At 38.7% G+C, this 19,911-nt stretch overlaps 1 protein-coding gene across 22 annotated transcripts in view; it reads left to right on the top strand.

Annotated features, from left to right (window-relative positions):
- LOC100156469 (mast cell protease 2) overlaps nucleotides 1–19,911 on the top strand; it is a 65,415-nt gene that overhangs the window by 33,300 nt on the left and 12,204 nt on the right. For 17 of the 22 annotated variants that reach the window (XR_002345905.1, XR_002345901.1, XR_002345892.1 and 14 more), the window contains one exon: nucleotides 19,301–19,356. The exons of the other annotated variants lie outside the window; for them this stretch is intronic. The gene's annotated coding sequence lies outside the window, so the exon portion shown is untranslated. The remainder of the gene's footprint in view (nucleotides 1–19,300; nucleotides 19,357–19,911) is intronic. 22 annotated transcript variants of the gene reach the window in all.

Raw genomic sequence — 19,911 nt, 5'->3', positions numbered from 1 at the left:
CAGCAAGATCTAACATTTAATATGTCAGATTCTGAAACTCCCATTTTCAATTCCACTAATCTGAATAATAAGGAATATGAGATGAAGGGCTAATCCAATGAATGGGGAAAGGAATGCAATGTATAGAGGAAAACACTTACGTTCTTTAGGGAGTCTTGGGGTTTTCCACTTACGCACGGAGGGTCACACTTGGTGTGATAATAAAATGATTCCTGCACCTGTTATCATTTGAGATGTTACTCTGGACTTTCATTATTTTATGTGCCACTGAGAAAGGGGAAAAACTGTTGTTGTTGTTGTTGGTTTTTTTTTTTTTTTTTTTTTGTCTTTTGTCTTTTGTCCTTTTAGGGCCATACTTGCTGCATGTGGAGGTTCCCAGGCTGGGGGTCTAATCGGAGCTGTAGCAGCAACTACGCCAGAGCCACAGCAGTGCAGGATCCAAGTCGTGTCTGCGACCTACCACAGCTCATGGCAATGATGGATCCTTAACTAACTCAGCGAGGCCAGGGATTGAGCCTGCAACCTCATGGTTCCCAGTCAGATTCGTTAATCACTGAGCCATGATGGGAACTCCAAAACTGTTCTTACTTATTTATTTTGTCTTTTTGCCTCTTTTAGGGCCGCTCTCGCAGCATATGGAGATTCCCAGGCTAGGGGTCTAGTCAGAGCCGTAGCTACCGGCCTATGCCAGAGCCACAGCAATGCCAGATCCGAGCCGTGTCTGCAACCTACACTACAGCTTGCGGCAACGCTGGATCCTTAACCCACTGAGCAAGGCCAGGGATCGAACCCGCAACCTCATGGTTCCTAGTCAGATTTGTTAACTACTGCGCCATAACGGGAACTCCCCCAAACTGTTCTTAATTAGACAATAACATGCCATTGATTACAAGATTTGTTCTTGTTGTAAAGAGGTTAAAAGGTGAAATATTATGCATCTTGGAATCAAGAAAATGTGGTATTGCACATGGATGCGTTCACCCCAACATCAACCCTGAGAAATAGTGTTTTCATTTTATGGAAGGGGAAACTGAAGCTCAGAGAATTTGAGTTACTTGACAAGACTTCAAAGCCAGTAAATATTAGAAGTAGGTGTCAAACCCGTATCTGTTTGACTGCAATCACATAATCTTCCATATAACATCTGGCTTTCCTGGACTGTAAAAATAAACCAAAAGAAAACATTATCAAGAAGGATCTAGAGAGGATTTCACTGGTTACCATAATTTTATAAGATACATTTTTTTCCCCAAAAATGTCTACCCCTGAGTGTTAATTCTTTTTTTTTTTTTTTTTTTTTTTTGTCTTTTGTCTTTTTTTTGTTGTTGTTGTTGTTGCTGTTTCTTGGGCCGCGCCCGCGGCATATGGAGGTTCCCAGGCTAGGGGTTGAATCGGAGCTGTAGCCACCGGCCTACGCCAGAGCCACAGCAATGCGGGATCCGAGCCGCGTCTGCAACCTACACCACAGCTCACAGCAACGCCAGATCGTTAACCCACTGAGTAAGGGCAGGGACCGAACCCTCAACCTCATGGTTCCTAGTCGGATTCGTTAACCACTGCGCCACGACGGGAACTCCTAATTCTTTTTTTTTTTTTTGGAAGCAGTTTTAGGTTTACAACAAAATTGCCAGGAAGGTACAGAAATTCCCCATATATCCCCTCCCCACACATGCAAGGCCATTATCAGCATCATTCACCAGAGTGCTCCCCCTTTTTCCCCTTTTTTTTAAACCAAGGTTGAACATAACAATTTTAATGTCATACAAGGTATATTCATCACTCTAAAAAACTTCTAAATTCTGTGAATATTCATTTCCCCTCTCTCTAGACTCCTAGCAACCATTGATCTTTTTACTGTTTCCATAATTTTGCCTTTTCCAGAATGGCATATAGGGGGAACCTATTTTTCTTTTTCTTTTTTTTCCTTGAAAAGAGAGGTTCAAAGCCTTTATGTCTGTAAGACCACTCTTGGCCCACCCATGCATAGACTGGACAGGATCTAGGTGGCAAACTACCTCACAAAATGCTGCAGCTTTTCTTTTAAAAGCCCCATCCCCCTGGCCCTTCCCAGTAGCCATGTGGAGATGCAGAGGGACACATGCTGGATATTTATTCCTAAGAAGGCCATGAGTTTTGTGCCCCTTGTCACAGTGAACCCAAAGTTCTGTTGTGTGTGTTGTAAACAGGGGTCTCCTGTTCTGAGCACACCCTAAGATACAATTTTTAGAATAAATCACTTATTGTACATCACTCATAGTGCTTCTGCTTCCATGACTGAACTCTAAATAAAAGAGATATTTTCTCTGAAGGGGATCCAGGGGAACCTAAACTTAGGGTTTGAAACTTGGCCCGGGTTGTCTGTTCTGTAATTTGATACACTTAAAGGTAACACTTGCCCTGTTGTAAGTGATTATAGATATTAGTTATAAATGATCATTTATGGCATACAGCAGCAAATCCGTTACTTAATTTATTCCCAGTAGATAACCTGTACTCAGTGGTAAGACTTTAGATGACCAAGTACTTGCTGCCGTAGAATATATTAGTGGAAATAAGGAGTATAATAAGGTTAATCAATTGCTTCTGAGTGCACTAAAGAACTTAGGAAGAGACAATGATGAGCTTTACCTTGCAAGCTTACATTTGCCAAATCTTCTGTGACCGCCATAAAAGAAACTTAATAAACTCATGTCTGAGATTTCTAACAACCAAGTCAACATGTAAATCCTGTGGGTGACTTATAGCACATACTGAATTTCCAACCTGGCAGAGTCCCTTAAATAAGTTAAGGTATTAGTTGAGATTCTGAAAATTGGAATTGGAATGTATTTGGGCAGAGTCTGACGAAGCTGGAACCTTGAACTCCTAACTTCCTCCAGTCCTCCTTCGCAGTAACAGAAGACTAATCTTCTCCAGTGGGAGATTAGTCTTTCCTTGTAATGGGATTCCCTGAGGTAGTTACTTTGCAGGGAACTGTTGACCTCCTCGCACTGCCTTATATTGCTTCTAGATCTATAACTAGACCCAAGTCCCTGTAGATCTCAGAGGTGATTGTGACTTATGAGTAATTGCAGTATATACCAAAACTACTGCAAGATTATTGCTAATTTACATCAACAGAGACAGGAACGGGAATGGATCTTAAGGGTGTCCATGTATGATATAAGAAGTGAGTACTTATATACTTATATGGGGTAGGCTTTCTTTGTTGATAGGATGCATTAAGTTGAGATTGTAATGTCAGTATATTAGATCAAGCATATCAAAATGGTGTCAACTGTTTGCCTAGTTTGTTAGGTATAGACATAAAAATGGCCTATACTAAGTGAAGTTGAGATACCAGAACTCCTTTGTTATACTTGTACAGGAAGGTATCCGAAGCTTAGGGAAATCAAAAGTAGGGTTGATTTGTTAAGTGAGGCATAAGTATGTCTTAGGAGAGTGCGAGAACACTACTTCCACTAACTTTGAAAAATACATTGGGGGGAGTTCCCGTTGTGGCGCAGTGGTTAACAAATCCGACTAGGAACCATGAGGTTGCGGGTTCGATCCCTGCCCTTGCTCAGTGGGTCAAGGTTCCGGCGTTGCTGTGAGCTGTGGTGTAGGTCGCAGACGCAGCTCGGATCCTGCGTTGCTGTGGCTCTGGCGTAGGCTGGCAGCTACAGCTCCGATTTGACCCCTAGCCCGGGAACCTCCATATGCCGTAGGAGCAGTTCAAGAAATGGCAAAAAGACAAAACAAAAAACAAAAACATGATTTGATAATAAATTTCAAAAAAAAAGATTAAAAAAAAAGAAAAATACATTGGGGGGCAGCGTTGGCATCCTTGAAGAGCAGTGTAGTGGATATTTGCTGCAGGCCTGTAATGATGCTGGGAACTGCTATTAAACTGAGATCCCTAAGGTCCAAGGTGATGATAGGATCCCAGGGTGGGAGAAGCCTGGCCACCACTGTTAAGATGGGTTTTGGTTACTGTAATGGGTATCAGAGTTGAGGTTGAACTCAAGAGAGGTTGACAAATAGAGGTCTTTGACTTGGGCTGATTGGTCATAGTGTTGCAGAACTGAAATATATGGGCGTTCTCCTGAAGCCTTAGTTGAATAAACTATCTAAGAATAAATTTAATCAGGGAAGTGAAGGATATATACTCTGAAAAATGTAAAATATTGATGGAGAAATTGAAGATGCCACAAAGAAATGGAAAGATATTTAGTGCTCTTGGATTGGAAGAATTCATATTGTTAAAACGGCCATACTACCCAAAGCAATCTATGGATTTAATGCAGTCCCTATCAAAATACCCAGGAAAATTTTCAGAGAACTAGAACAAATAATCCTAAAATCCATACAGAATCCTGGAGGACCCTTAATTGCCAAAACAATCTTGAGAAAAAAGAACAAAGCCAGAGGTATAACCTCCCATACTTCAGGCTCTATTACAAAACTACAGTAATCAAAACAATATGGTACTGGCACAAAAACAGACACATAGATCAATGGAAAGGAATAGAGAGCTCATAAATAAACTCACAGCACCCACAGTCCATTGATCTGTGACAAAGAAGTTCAGAATATGTGGGAGTTCCTCTCATGGCTCAGTGGTTCATGGGCCCAACTAGTATCCATGAGGACTTGGGTTTGATTCCTGACCTCACTCAGTAGGTTAAGGATCTGGTGTTGCCATGAGCTCTCGTGTAGGTCACAGGCGAAGCTCAGATCCCGCATTGCTGTGGCTATGGTGTAGGCTAGCAGCTGTAGCTACAATTAGACCCCTAGCCTGGGAACCTCCACATGCCGTGGGTGTGGCCCTAGAAAGCAAAAAAAAGAAAAAAGAAAAAAGAAAAAAAAAACAGAAAAAAGAATATGCAATGAAGAAAAGAAAGTCTCTTCAGCAAATGATGCTAGGAAAATTGAACAGGTACATGTAAAGCAATAAGATTGGAACACTTCCTCACACCATTACAGAAATAAATTCAAAGTGGTTAAAGACCTAAAGGTAAGACCTGAAACCATAAAACTCCTAGAAGAGAACATAGGCAGAAGTCCCTGTGACATAAATTGTAGCAATTCTTTTTCTGGACCTGTCTCTTAAGGCAAAAGAAATTTTTTTGTCTTTTTTTTTATTACTCAATGAATTTATCACATCTGTAGTTGTATAATGATCATAACAATCTGATTTCATAGGATTTCCATCCCACAACCCAAGCACATCCCCCTACCCCCCAAACTGTGTCTTCTGGAGACCATAAGTTTTTCAAAGTCTGTGAGTCAGCATCTGTTCTGCAAAGTTCAGTCTGTCCTTTTTTCAGATTCCACATGTCAGTGAAAGCATTTGATGTTGATTTCTCATTGTATGGCTGACTTCACTTAGCATGATAATTTCTAGGTCCATCCATGTTGCTAAAAATGCTGGTATTTCATTCCTTTTAATGGCTGAGTAATATTCCATTGTGTATATACACCACGTCTTCTTGATCCACTCCTCTGTCGATGGACATTTAGGTTGTTTTCATGTCTTGGCTATTGAAAAGAGTGCTGCAATGAACATCGGATTACATGTGTCTTTGCGAGTCATGGTTTTCTCTGGATAGATGCCCAGGAGTGGGATTGCTGGATCAAATAGTAGTTCTATGTTTAGTTTTCTGAGGCATCTCCATACTGCTCTCCACAGTGGTCGCACCAATTTACAATCCCACCAACAGTGTACTAGGGTTCCTTTTTCTCTACAGCCTCTCCAGCACTTCTTATTTGTAGACTTTTGGATGATGGCCATTCTGGCTGGTGTAAGGTGGTACCTTCTAGTGGTTTTGATTTGCATTTCTCTAATAGTGATATTGAACATCTTTTCATGTGTTTCTCGGCCATCTGTATGTCTTCTTTGGAGAACTGTCAGTTTAGATCTTCTGCCCATTTTTTGATGGGGTTGTTTATTTTTTTGGTATTGAGCTGCAGAAGGTGTTTATAAATTTTGGAGATTAATCCCTTGTCAGTTGATTCATTTGCAATCACTCTGTGGGTTGTCTTTTTGTGTTGTTTAGGGTTTCCTTTGCTGTGCAGAAACTTTTAAGTTTGATTAGGTCCCACTTGTTTATTTTTGTTTTTACTGTCATTACTCTGAGAGGTGGATCTGAGAACATGTTGCTGTCGTTTATGTCAGAGAGTGTTTGGCCTATATTTTCCTCTAGGAGTTTGATAGTGTCTGGTCTTATATCTAGGTCTTTAATCCATTTGGAGTTTATTTTTGTGTATGGTGTTAGGGAGTGTTCTAATTTCCTTCTTTTCCATGTGGTTGTCCAGTTTTCCCAGCACCACTTATTGAACAAGCTGTCCTTTCTCCATGGTATATTCTTGCTTCCTTTGTCACAGATTAGTTGGCTGTAGGTGCATGGATTTAATTCTGGGCTTTATATCTTGTTCCACTGATCTATATTTGTGTCTTTGTGCCAGTACTGTATGGTTTTGATGATTGTTGCTCTGTAGTATAGTCTGAAGTCTGGGAGCCTGATTCCTCCAGCTCCATTTTTCTTTTTCAGGATGTCTTTGGCTAATCTGGGTCTTTTGTGCTTCCAAAAAAACTTTAAAATACTTTGTTCCAGTTCTGTGAAAAATGTCCTTGGTAATTTGATAGGGATTGCATTGAATCTGTAGATTGCCTTAGGTAGTATAGTCATTTTGATAATTATTGACTCTTCCAATCCAAGAGCATGGTATGTCTTTCCATCTATTTGTGTCATCTTTGATTTCTTTCATCAGTGTCTTATAGTTTTCAGAGTAGAAGTCTTTTGTCTCTTTAGGTAGGTTTACTCCTAGGTATTTTATTCTTTTGGATGCAGTGGTAAATGGGATTGCTTCCCTAATTTCTCTTTCTGCTCTTTCATTGTTAGTGTATAGAAATGCCGTCGATTTCTGTGTATTAATTTTGTATCCTGTGACTGCCAAATTCATGGATGAATTCTAACAGTTTTCTGGTAGAATCTTTAGGATTCTCTAGGTATAGTATCATGTCATCTGCAAATAGTGATAGTTTTACTTCTTCTTTTCCAATTTGGGTTCCTTTTATTTCTTTTACTTCTCTGATTGCTGTGGCTAGGACTTCCAGAACTATGTTGAAGAGTAGTGGTGAGAGCAGACAACCTTGTCTTGTTCCTGATCTCAGTGGGAACTCTTTCAGCTTTTCACCATTGAGAATGATGTTCGCTGTGGGTTTGTCATATATGGCCTTTATCATGTTGAGGTAGGTTCCCATTATGCCCACTTTCTGAAGGGTTTTTATCGGAAATGGGTGTTGGATTTTGTCAAAGGCTTTTTCCACATCTATTGAGAGGATCATAGGGTTTTTATTCTTCAGTTTGTTAATGTGGTGTATCACACTGATGGATTTGCAGATATTGAAGAACCCTTGCATCCCTGGGATAAATCCCACTTGATCATGATGTACAATCCTTTTAATATATTTTTGGATATGGTTTTCTAGTGTTTTGTTGAGGATTTTTGCATCGATGTTCATCAGTGAAATTGGCCTGTAATTTTCTTTTTTTGTGGTATCTTTGTCTGGTTTTGGTATCAGGGTGATGATGGCCTCATAGAATGAGTTTGGGAGTATCCCTTCCTCTGCAGTTTTTCGAAATAGTTTCAGAAGGAGAGGTGTTAGCTCTTCACTAAATGTTTGATATAATTTGCCTGTGAAGCCATCTGGTCCTGGACTTTTGTTTGTTGGAAGTTTTTTCATCACAGTTTCAATTTCAGTTCTTGTGATGGGTCCATTCATCTTTTCTGTTTCATCTTGGTTTAGTCTTGGAAGATTGTACTTTTCTAAGCATTTGCTATTTCTTCTAGGTTTTCCATTTTATTGGATATAGTTGCATATAGTAGTCTCTTATGATACTTTGTATTTCTGTGATGTCCATTGTTAATTCTCCTTTTTCATTTCTAATTTTATTGATTTGAGTCCTCTCTCTTTTTTTCTTGATAAGTCTGGCTAAGGGTTTATCAATTTTCTTGATCTTTTCAAAGAACCAGCTTTTTGTTTCATCGATCTTTTCCATGGTTTTCTTTGTTTCTATTTCATTGATTTCTGCTCTGATCTTTATGATTTCTTTCCTTCTACTAACTTTAGGTCTTATCTGTTCTTCCCTCTCGAGCTGCTTTAACTATAAAGTTAGTTCATTCATTTGAGCTTTTTCTTGTTTCCTGAGGTAGGCTTGTATTGCTATAAACTTTCCTCTTACAATGGCTTTTGCTGCATCCCATAGGTTTTGGAGTGTTGTATCTTTGTTGTCATTTGCTACTAGGTATTTTTTAATTTCCTCTTTGATTTCTTCAGTGATTCATTGGTTGTTTAGTAGCATGTTGTTTAGTCTCCACGTGTTTGTGTTTTTTGCAGTTTTTTTCTTGTTGTTGATTTCCAGTCGTATAGTGTTGTGGTCGGAAAAGATGCTTGATATGATTTCAATTTTCTTAAAGTTACTGAGGTTGGATTTGTAGCCCAGGATGTGATAAATCTTAGAGAATGTTTCATGTGCACTTGAAAAGAAAGTGTATTCTGTTGCTTTTGGATGGAATGTCCTATAAATATCTTTTAAGTCCATCTGGTTTAATGCTTTATTCAGGGCTTGTGTTTCCTTATTGATTTTTCTGTCTGGATGATCTGTCCATTGCTGTAAGTGGGGTGTTAAAGTCCCCCACTATTATTGTGTTATTGTTGATTTGTCCTTTAAGGTTGTTAGCAGTAAGGCAAAATAAATTAAAGCAAAAATAATTGAACTTAAAACCTTTTGCACAGCAAAGGAAACCATCAACAAACAAAAAGACAAACTACAGGGTGGGAGAAAATATTTGCAAAGGATGTGACTGACAAGGGGATAATATCCAAAATATATAAACAGTTCATACAAATCAATATTAAAAAACCAAGCAATCCAATCAAAAAATGGGCAGAAGGCCTGAATAGAATTTTTCCAACAAAGACCTGCAGATGGCTAATGGCACATTAAAATATGCTCAACATAACTAATTATTGAATAAATGAAAATCAGAACTGCAGCATGACCTCACACCTGTCAGAATGACTTATTATCAAAAAGTCTGCAAATAACAAATGTTGCAAAGGACATGGATAAAAGGGAGTCCTCGTACACTGTTGGTGGGAACATAAATTTGGTGTAGCCACTATAGGAAACAGTATGAAAGTTTCTCAAACTAAAAATGAAACTGCAGTGTGATTAAGCAGTTCCACTCCTGGCTATATATCCATAAAAAACAAAAACACTAATTTGAAAAGATAAATGTGCCCCAGTGTTTCTAGGAACAGTATTTACAATAGCTGTGGAAGCAACCCAAGTGCCTATCAACAGGTGAACGGATAAATACATGATATATATATGGGTACATTAAATATATGCAGTATTACCCAGTTATTAAAAAAAGAAACCTCTGCAGCAATGTGGATGTACCTAGAGAATATTATGCCTAGTGAAATACATCAGAGAAAGACAGATATTGTATGACATCACTTATGTGGAAACTAAAAGATAATACAAGTGAATGTAAATGTAAAACAGAAACAGGCTCACAGACATAGAAAACAAACTTGTGGTTACCAAAAAGAAGAGGGACGTGGGGAGGGACAAATTAGGGGTATGGAATTAAGAGATACAAACTACTGTGTATAAAATAGATAAGCAACAAGGGCATATCGTTTGTACAGGGGCTTATATCCATTATTTTATAATAACTTATAATGGAGTATAATCTACCAAAATAGAATTGCTATGCTGAACACCTGAAACTAATATAATATTATGAATCAACTATACTTCAGTAAAAAAGAAACTAGCTTTAGAAGTCAAAAATAAACAAAAAGACTTTCCTGCATTGATTACAATGATCTTACGGTTTTTCATTTTTAGTCTGTTAGCATGGTGAATTATACTGAGTTTTGAATGTTTAACTTTACAACCTCAAGATAAACTTCACTTGATTATGATGCATTGTTCCTTTTTATGGGTGTTATATTTGATTTACTAAAATTTCGTTAAGAATTTTTGCACCTGTTATTGCAATGGGCAGTCTCTAAGATGGCCCTCCATGATCCGTGCCTCTTGATGCTTATGCAGTTGTGTAATCTGTTCTCTTTGAGTATGGCTCAGACTGACTGACTCATTGTTAATTAATAGAATATCCTAGAAATGATAGGATGCCACTTTCAAGATTAGGTTGCTAAAGAACGTGGCTTCTTTAGTGAGGACTTTTTGTCTTCTTCCTTGCTCCTTTGCACTGGGAGAAGCAAAATGGCATGTTGTGCATAACCCTGTGGGCTGCCCACACAGTGTGGTGATAGACTGAGGCTCTCAGTTCCATAGATTATGAGGAACTGAGGCCCCTAGCTGTGTAAAACCAAAGCCAGTCAGCAACCACATGAGTGAGCTTAGAATCTTCTTTAGTTCCAGTTGAATCTTCAGATGAGATTGCAGCCCCATTCAGCAACCTAACCTCATAGGTGAAAGTGGACCAGTAAGACTTAGCTAAGTAACACTTGGGGTCCCAACTCACAGAAATTATGTTTTAAATTACTAAGTTTTAGGGTAATTTGATATGCAGCAATAGATAATACAGTATTCATGGGGGATATTTGTCCATGGTTTCCTTTGATTGTAATGTGTTTGTCTTGTTTTGATATTCTTCGATATTCTTTGAGGGTGATACCAGCCTCAAAGAATATGTTGGGAAATGTGTCCTCCTCTTCTGTTTTCTAAGAAGGTTTGGTAGAAGTGGTATTATTCGATCCTTAAATGTTTAGTAGAATTTGCCAGTGAAGCCTTCTGAATCTGGAGCTTTGTTTATAGGAAGATGTCAGCTACACAATATAGTACAATTAAGGATACTTATTTATGAATGGAGATCAAGATGGCAGAGTAGGAGGATACAGAGGTCACCTCCCCCCATGAGTACGTCAAAAATGCATCTGCATGTAGAGAAATTCTCACTGAAAATAAATGGGAGACCGACAGGAAGACTCTTATTCTGCCAAGGCTGTGAGAAAGATCCACAGAGAATCAGGTCGGAAGGGAAGAAAATTGATTGAGCTTGCACCCCTAGAGAGGACACAGGAGAGGAGAGGGATGCTCCCTGGTGAGTGAGCAGTACAAACCACATGCTGGGCATGCCCCAACCCTGAGATCTGACACCAGGAGGATAAGTCCCTTATCTGACTTGAAAGCCAGTGGGAGTGACAGCAGGGCTGTAAGAAACCTTAGACTCCACTCATAAAGATCTTGCCTACTCCCAAAACAAGGCAGAGGAAGCATATCGAAACTACCAGGACTCTGGTCCATTTCCTGCAACTGCCCCAGCCCATATCTCAGCTAGAGTGAAGTATCTGTTCAAGTCCCATGTATTCCTTTTTTTTTATTAGCAGATGAAATGTTTTATTAAGATAATACTTGTTATATGTTTATTGTATTAAGGAAATTTTCTTATAATCCTGGCTTACAAACATTTTTAGAAATCTTAATATTACATTTTATCAAATTATTTTTCAGCATCTCAAGATAATTATATGCTTACCTCCTTTAATCCATACTTAAGGTATATGCAAGTCCCATGTATTTCACAGTGCAGCTCCACATTGGGTCAGGGCTGTGGTGGCTGAATGCACAGTTGTAGGGAACAGAGCCAGCTGGACCCTGGCATGGTATCTGAACATGGCAAGGGTGGCCATTGCTGGTACTTGCAGAGGCAGGAGATGGGGAGTGGTCTCAAACACTGACTTGTGTTTGGGAGATTTTCTGCCAGGAGTTCAAACAGGTTTTCACAGTAAATATCATAGGAACATCCCCCTCCTGCTCTGGCAGAAGAAGTGAAAAGGAACCATTTTGAAATAGAACACTGTTCTTTACAAGGCCTGCCCTCAGGAAAAACCTAGTTAACCAGAACCTAACCTGCTGGGGTATTATCAGAGTCTAACCAACAGGGGGAAAAATTCCTAACTCCAGCCACCTCTAGCTATCTTGTCCCACCCAGGGGACGGGGTTGAGGGGGGGACCTGAGAAGCACATGTGAAGTTCACAATACGGAGGCATAGGCTCACTCAAAGATTGAGACCTAATCACAGGGCCATAGAGAATGCCCCCCCCCCACCCACACCTCATCACCACCACATTACTGAAAACCTGTTCCAGTTCCTTTTACCTAGTGTATTAGGTCCAGCTATCAAGAAGAAAAAAAATTGCAAGGTATGCTAAAAAGCAAAAGGCCATAATTATGAGACAGAGTGAGCATCAAAAAACTAGACATGGCAAAGATATTGAAATTTCAGACCACAAATCTAAAACAATTATAATTAATATGCTGTGGGCTTTAATGTGTAAAGTAGTGTGCAAGACTAATGGGCAATGTAAGAAGAGTAATGGAACTACTAAGAAGAGTAATGGAACTACTAAGAAAGAGTCAAAAAGATGTGCTGCCAATCAAAACAATAGAAATGAAGAGTGCCTTTGATGAGCGCATTAGTTGACTGGACACAGTAGAGGAAAGAAGTTCAGTGCTTAGGGATATCTCAGTAGAAACCTCCCAAACTGAAAAGCAAAGAGAACCAAGACTGAAAAAAAACCAGAATATCCACGGACTGTGGGACAGCTACAAACAAAGGTGCACAACTACATAGGTGTAACATGAGAAGCGGAAATACTAGAAAAAGTAGAAAGAAAGGAATAGAAGCAACGTTTGAGGAGTTCCTGTTGTGCCACAGTGGGTTAAAGATCTGGCATTGTTTCTTCAGCTGTGAAGGTTCAATCCTCAGCCAGGCACAGTGGGTTAAGGATCTGGCATTGCTTCACCTGTGGCTTGGATTTGATCCCTGGCCTGAGAACTTCCATATGCTGGGGGTGTGGCTGAAGAAAGAAAATATTTGAAACAATAATTACTGAGAATTTATCCAAATTAATGCCAGACATGAAGTCATAGGTCCAGGAAGTTCAGAGAACACCAAGCAGGATAAATCACACCCTCGCCCTTCACCAACCACACCTAAGTATATTCTTTTCAGACTATAGAAAATCAAAGAAAAAGAAAAAATTTTTAAGAAACCCGAGGGGGAAAAAAAAAGCCTTACCTATAGAGGAACAAGGACGAGAATGAAATCCAACTTCTCCTCAGAAGCCATGCAAGCAAGGAGAAAATGAAGGGAAATGTTTAAAGCATTAAGAAAAAAAGCCACCATCCTAGAATTCTGTACCCTGTGAAATTATCTTTCAAAAGTGAAGGAGATGGACAGCTGCATGCAAAGCAATGAAACTAGAACACACCCTCACACCATGCACAAAAATAAACTCCAAATGGCTGAAAGACTTAAATATACGACAGGACACCATCAAACTCCTAGAAGAAAACATAGGCAAAACACTCTCTTGACATCAACATCATGAATATTTTCTCAGGTCAGTCTCCCAAAGCAATAGAAATCAGAGCAAAAATAAACCCATGGGACCTAATCAAACTGAAAAGCTTTTGCACAGCAAAGGAAACCCAAAAGAAAACAAAAAGACAACTTACAGAATGGGAGAAAACAGTTTCAAATGATGCAACGGACAAGGGCTTAATGTCTAGAATATATAAACAACTTATACAACCCAACAGCAAAAAAGCCAATCAATCAATGGAAAAATGGGCAAAAGACCTGAAAAGACATTTCTCCAAGAAGATATACAGATGGCCAACAAACACATGAAAAAATGCTCAACATCGCTGGTTATAAGAGAAATGCAAATCAAAACTACCATGAGATATCCCCTCACACCAGTCAGAATGGCCATCATTAATAAATCCACAAATAACAAGTGCTGGAGGGGCTGTGGAGAAAAGGGAACCCTCCTGCACTGTTGGTGGGAATGTAAACTGGTACAGCCACTATGGAGAACAGTTTGGAGATACCTTAGAAATCTATACATAGAACTTCCATATGACCCCGCAATCCCACTCTTGGGCATCTATCCGGACAAAACTCTACTTAAAAGAGACACATGCACCCGCATGTTCATTGCAGCCCTATTCACAATAGCCAGGACATGGAAACAATCCAAATGTCCATCGACAGATGATTGGATTCGGAAGAGGTGGTATATATACACAATGGAATACTACTCAGCCATAAAAAAGAATGATGACATCATGCCATTTGCAGCAACATGGATGGAACTAGAGAATCTCATCCTGAGTGAAATGAGCCAGAAAGACAAAGACAAATACCATATGATATCACTTATAACTGGAATCTAATATCCAGCACAAATGAACATCTCCTCAGAAAAGAAAATCATGGACTTGGAGAAGAGACTTGTGGCTGCCCGATGGGAGAGGGAGGGAGTGGGAGGGATCGGGAGCTTGGGCTTATCAGACACAACTTAGAATAGATTTACAAGGAGATCCTGCTGAATAGCATTGAGAACTTTGTCTAGATACTCATGTTGCAACAGAAGAAAGGGTGGGGGAAAAAATGTAATTGTAAAAAAAAAAAAAAAAAAAAGTGAAGGAGAAATACTTTCTAAAACAAACACAATTGAGGGAACTTGTTGCCACTAGGCCAGCCTTGCGAAGAATGTTAAAGTTCTTTAGAAAGAAGGAAAGTAAATCAGAAATGCAGATCTACATGAATAAAGAAAAGACATTGAAGAAGGAATAGTAAAAATAAAACAAAAACCTTTCTATCTTTCTTATTCTTAATTGTACTAACAGAAAGCAGTTTGCCCAATAAAATGGGCATTCTGTTACACACACACACGCTTTTGGCAAATTATGGCAAAATGGATATAATGCATTCAGTTACACACATTTCTGGCAAATTGTATCTTTTGAATAATTGGTTCATTTCATCTAGGTTATCAAATTTGTGGATGTAGAATTGCTCATAGTATTCCTTGATTATCCTTTTAATATCTTTGGTATCTGTAGTGGGATCCCATGTATATATATGTATATACACAATATTTATAGATGTATTGTGTATATACATATATATACATGATATGTATATTATATGTACATAAGCATAGACAGCTGAGTATTATATACATTATATAATACAAGATTATATAAAATAGGGAGTTCCCATTGTGGCTCAAGTTAAGGGCCCAGCGTGGTCTCCATGAGGATATGGGTTCCACCCCTGGTCTCACTGAATGGGTTAAGAATCTAATGTTGCTGTGAGCTGCAGCATATGTTGCAGATGTGGCTTGGATCTGGTGGTGGTGTGGTTGTGGCATAGTCTTCAGCTGCAGCTGCAATTCAACCCTTAGCCCAGTAACTTCTGTATGCCAAAGTTGTGGCTGTAAAAAGGAAAAAAAAAAAGTGAAGTAATCACAGCAATGATACAAGGAATGAAAGGGAGAAATTAGGATCGTTCTGTTTTCATAACGTATTCACACAGTCCATGAAGTGATATAGTTATATTTGAAAGGGGACTTGGATTAGTTGTAAATATACTGCAAACTCTTGAACAACCACTAAAAAAAGTTAAAAAAGAAGTGTAGTTGATATGCTAAGAAAGGAGAGAAAATGGAATCATATAAAATGCTCAATTAAAACTACAAAAAGCAGAAAAGTTAAAGACAGAATAGAAACAAAGAACAAGAGCAACAAATAGAAAACAGTAACAATATGGTAGATAGTAATCCCACTATAAATACTCATTTCAAATGTTAGTGGTCTAAATGCACCAAATAAAACACAGAGATTGCAGTCTATTAAAAAAATAAGACTCAACTTATGTTTTCTCTGAGAAACCTACTTTTAATATAAAAACAAGACTTCCCATCATTGCTCAGCAGAAATGAATCTGACTAGTATCCATGAGGATGCAGGTTCCATCCCTGGCCCTCCTTATTGGGTTAAGGATCTGGTGTTGCCATGAGCTGTGGTGTAGGTTGCAGACATGGCTTGGATCTGGCGTTGTTGTGGCCATGGCTTAGGCCAGCGGCTACCGCTCCAATTCGACTCCTTGCTTGGGAACCTCCATATGCTGCAGGTGCAGCCCTGAAAAAGACAAAACAAGCAACAAACAAACAAATATGTAGATTAAAAGGTAGTGAATGGGAAAACACATACTGTGTTAAATACTAACAAAAGAAAGCAGACGTAGTTATGTTAATTTAAGAAAGACTTCAAAGCAAGGAAAGTTATCAGGAATAAAGAAGGGCATTACATAATGATAAAGGGGCCATTTCTCCATGAAGATGTAATAAGTTTAATGTGTATGTGCCTAACCACAGGAGCATCAAACTATGTGATGAAAAAATTAATAGAATTGCAAAGAGACTCCACTATCATAGCTGGAGATTTCAGCACAGCTCTTTCCAAAATGGAGACATCCAATAGGTAGGATCAATAAGTACATAGCTGAACTCAGTAACACCATGAATCAACTGTATATAATAGACATCGATAGACTACTTTATCCCCTCAACAAATCTAAAAGAATAGAAATTATACAATGTCTGCTCGCAGACCACAAATAAACTAGAAATCAGTAACAGAAAGATAAGTGGAGAAGTCCAAAATATGTGGAGATTAAACAACACACTTCTAAATGCTGCATGGGTCAAAATTTTTTACAGTATTTTGAATGAAATGAAGATTCAACGTATAAAAACCATGGGATGTAATTAAAGCAATGCTTAGAGGGAAATTTAGAGCCAGTGATGCATATATTGGAAAAGAAATATTAAAATCAATAATCGTAAGTTTTCACCTTATGAAACTAGAAAAAGAGTAAATGTAAACCAAAGAAGGCGGAAGAGAAGAAATAATGAGAATTAGAGCAGAAATCAATGAAACTGAAAACAAAATCAGTAGAGAAAAATCAATGAAACCGAAGCCTGGTTCTTTGAAAAGATGGATGACATCAATCAGTCTCTAGCTAATCAAGAAAAAAAGGATATAAATTACTAATATCAGAAATGAACACATGGGCATCCAGTCAATCAGGATAATTAAAGAATACTGGATAAATTTCTTGAAAGACAGAATTTGTCAAAACTCAAGCAAGACAAAATAGAAAATCTAAATAGGCCTGTATCTGTTAAGGAAGTTACCAATAATTAATAACCTTCCAAAACAGAAAAGCACCGTCACCAGATAGGTTCACTAATAAGTTCTGTCAAACATTTAAGGCAGAAATTATGCCAATTCTCTGAAATATCTTTTAGAGGATAGAAGCAGAGGGACTACTTCTTAACTCATTCTATGAGGCCAGCATTACCCTAATACCAAAAAAACAAAAAAACAAAAAAACCCACCAAACATTACCCCCTATGAACATAGATGCAGAAATACTCAGCAGAGCATCAATTTGAATCCAAAAGTGTATCTTTAAAAATTATATATGCCAATTAAGTGGATTTAGCTCTAGTGTGCAAGCAAGGCTGGTTCAACGTGAAAAAATCAATTAAAATAATCCATCACATCATCAGGTTAAAAGCATAATTACATAATCCTAGCAGTGATGTAGAAAATGCATTTGACAAATCTAACACTTATAACAAAAACTCTCAGAAAACTAGAAATAGAAGGAAACAGCCTCACCTTGATAAAGAATATCTACAAAAAACCTAGAGCTAATATCATATGTGATGGTGAGAAACAAAGTTTTCCCATTGAAATCAAGCATAAGGCAAGGATGTTCTCTCACCACTCCTTTTCACCTGATGTTTTAGCTGATGTAATAAGACAAGAAAGGGAAATAAAGTGTGTATGGATCAGGAAGGAATAAAAAACTGTCTTTATTTGCAAATGATGTGACCATCTACATAGAAAATCTGACAAGACTGAGAAAAAATACCCTGATGGAACTAACAGGCGGTTATAATAAGGTTGCAGGAAACAGTTGAGACAAGGGCAATAAATGAAGTATTCTCAGGTCTCTAGTCCCTGTCTTCAATTAGAAAAACACATTATCCGTTTTAGGTAGGGGTAGTTACAAAGTTTCCCTTGAACAAAATTATACCTGGTCTTAAAAAAGGAAAAAAATTGAAACCCACTTTAGAACAGCTTCCTCTGAAATGTGAAGAAACTGAGGCAAAGAAAGGCAAGTGGCCACATGGGGCCATTCTGAGAGTTTGCCCCAGAGTCACAATTGGAACCCTGCTCTCCCAACTGCCAGGCCAAGGTGTTTAGATACAGACCTAAAAAGATTTAAAAAAAAAAATCCAGACCTTACTACCCACCCTCACCTGCTAGGGAGAAAATGCTTAAAGAGTATTTGAATTTATCTGGTGGAGGCCCAGAAATAAAAAGAAGAAAAGGAGGATAGTAGTTAATTGATTTACCCCAACACCCAACTCTACTTGAGTCTTCACAAAACCTTCTTTTTCCTAAGACCTGATATGCACAGGGTTCCTGAAGGGCAGGACCCTTGTCTATTTCTGTGTCATTATCTCTTTCCCCTAGCAATTCTGGATACTCTTTTGGAGCATTGGGGTCTGGTTTCTAAAGCATTACTGTATCTCTATTCCCTTGTTCTATACCCTCCATCCTATTGTTTCAGTTTCTTCCTATCTCCTGAGCTTGGTAAAATGTAGTTCACACTCCCCACCAGCCATATTAATTTCCTAAAGACTTCAGGAATGATATTATGATTCCTGCTTATCACTTCCCAACCTCCTACAATCTAGTCCAGATCACAAGAAGATTGTTGATTGCTCTATAATGCAAATGTCCTTGTGTTTAAAGTTGTTCCAGAATTCTCTTAGACTGTCCTCAATTCTTTTCATTCTTTTTTCTTTATTCTGTTCCATGTCAGTGATTTCCACCAGTCCTTCTTCCACCTCGCTTTTTTTGTTGTTCTGCCTTCTGTATTATGCTATTGGTTCCTTCTGGTGAATTTTTAATTTTGGTTATTGTGTTCTTCATCTTCTCTGCCTTTTAAAGGGCAGAACGAAGTGCCAATTTCCTGTTCATACTATTCAGTTGTCAAAAAGTTTAGTAAAATCTAACTTATGTTCCTGAAACTGTTCCTGCATGCTTTGTAATCTCATTAAGTATAAAACAAGGAGGTGGCCTTACCTTTTTATGTACTGCCTATAGATAAGGAGGCTGTTCTTGGGCCCAGCCCTATCTTTCCTGCCTCAATATGAATTGATTAAAAAAAAGTTAATTTTTTTTAATTGTCTGATTTGGTTTACAGAATATTGAGGAGACAGTTGTATGCCACCCAGTTAAATATTTCTATATATTAAAATATATGGTATCAAAAAAAATCTTCTCTGCCTTTTTTAAAGGTTTTTTCTAATTTGTTGATATTTGCTTCTAGTTTGTTGCCAAGATCTTGGATCATCCTTACGAGCATTACTCTGAAGTCTTTTTCAGGTAGGTTTCTTATCTCCACTTCACTTAGCTATTCTTCTTGAGTTTTGTCTTTTTCCTTCATCTTGCTCATCTTTCTCTGACTTTTCATTTTGTATAGCTTTTTGTGTGGTCTCATTTTTTGCAGGCTGTAAGGGTTGTAGCCTCTCTTCTTCTAATGTCTGTCTCCTTGTGAGTGAAGTTAACACAGGGGCTTGTGGTGGGCTTCCTGATGGAAGGGACTGGTGCCTGCCCACTGGTAGGTGGAGCTGAGTCTTGTCCCTCTGGTGGGTGGGGCTTTGTTTCTGGGTGTGATTTGAGGCAGCTGTGTACCTGGGAGGACCTTAGGCAGTCTGTTTGCTGATATGTGGAGCTTTGTTCCCACCCTGTTTGTTGCTTTGCCTGGGGCTTCTCAACCCTAATGGGTGGGGCCAGATTTTTCCAAAACGGCAACCTCCAGGGGAGCTCACATTGATGATTATTCCTGGGACCTCTGTGTCCATTGTCCTGTCCCCTCAGTGAGCCACAGCCACCCCCTGCTCTCCCTGGAGACCCTCTAAGACCCACAGGTAGGCCTGA

The sequence above is a fragment of the Sus scrofa genome, chromosome 7 (assembly GCF_000003025.6).
Source record: "Sus scrofa isolate TJ Tabasco breed Duroc chromosome 7, Sscrofa11.1, whole genome shotgun sequence".
NCBI lineage: Eukaryota > Metazoa > Chordata > Mammalia > Artiodactyla > Suidae > Sus > Sus scrofa.
This window is presented reverse-complemented; position numbering and strand designations above follow the sequence as displayed.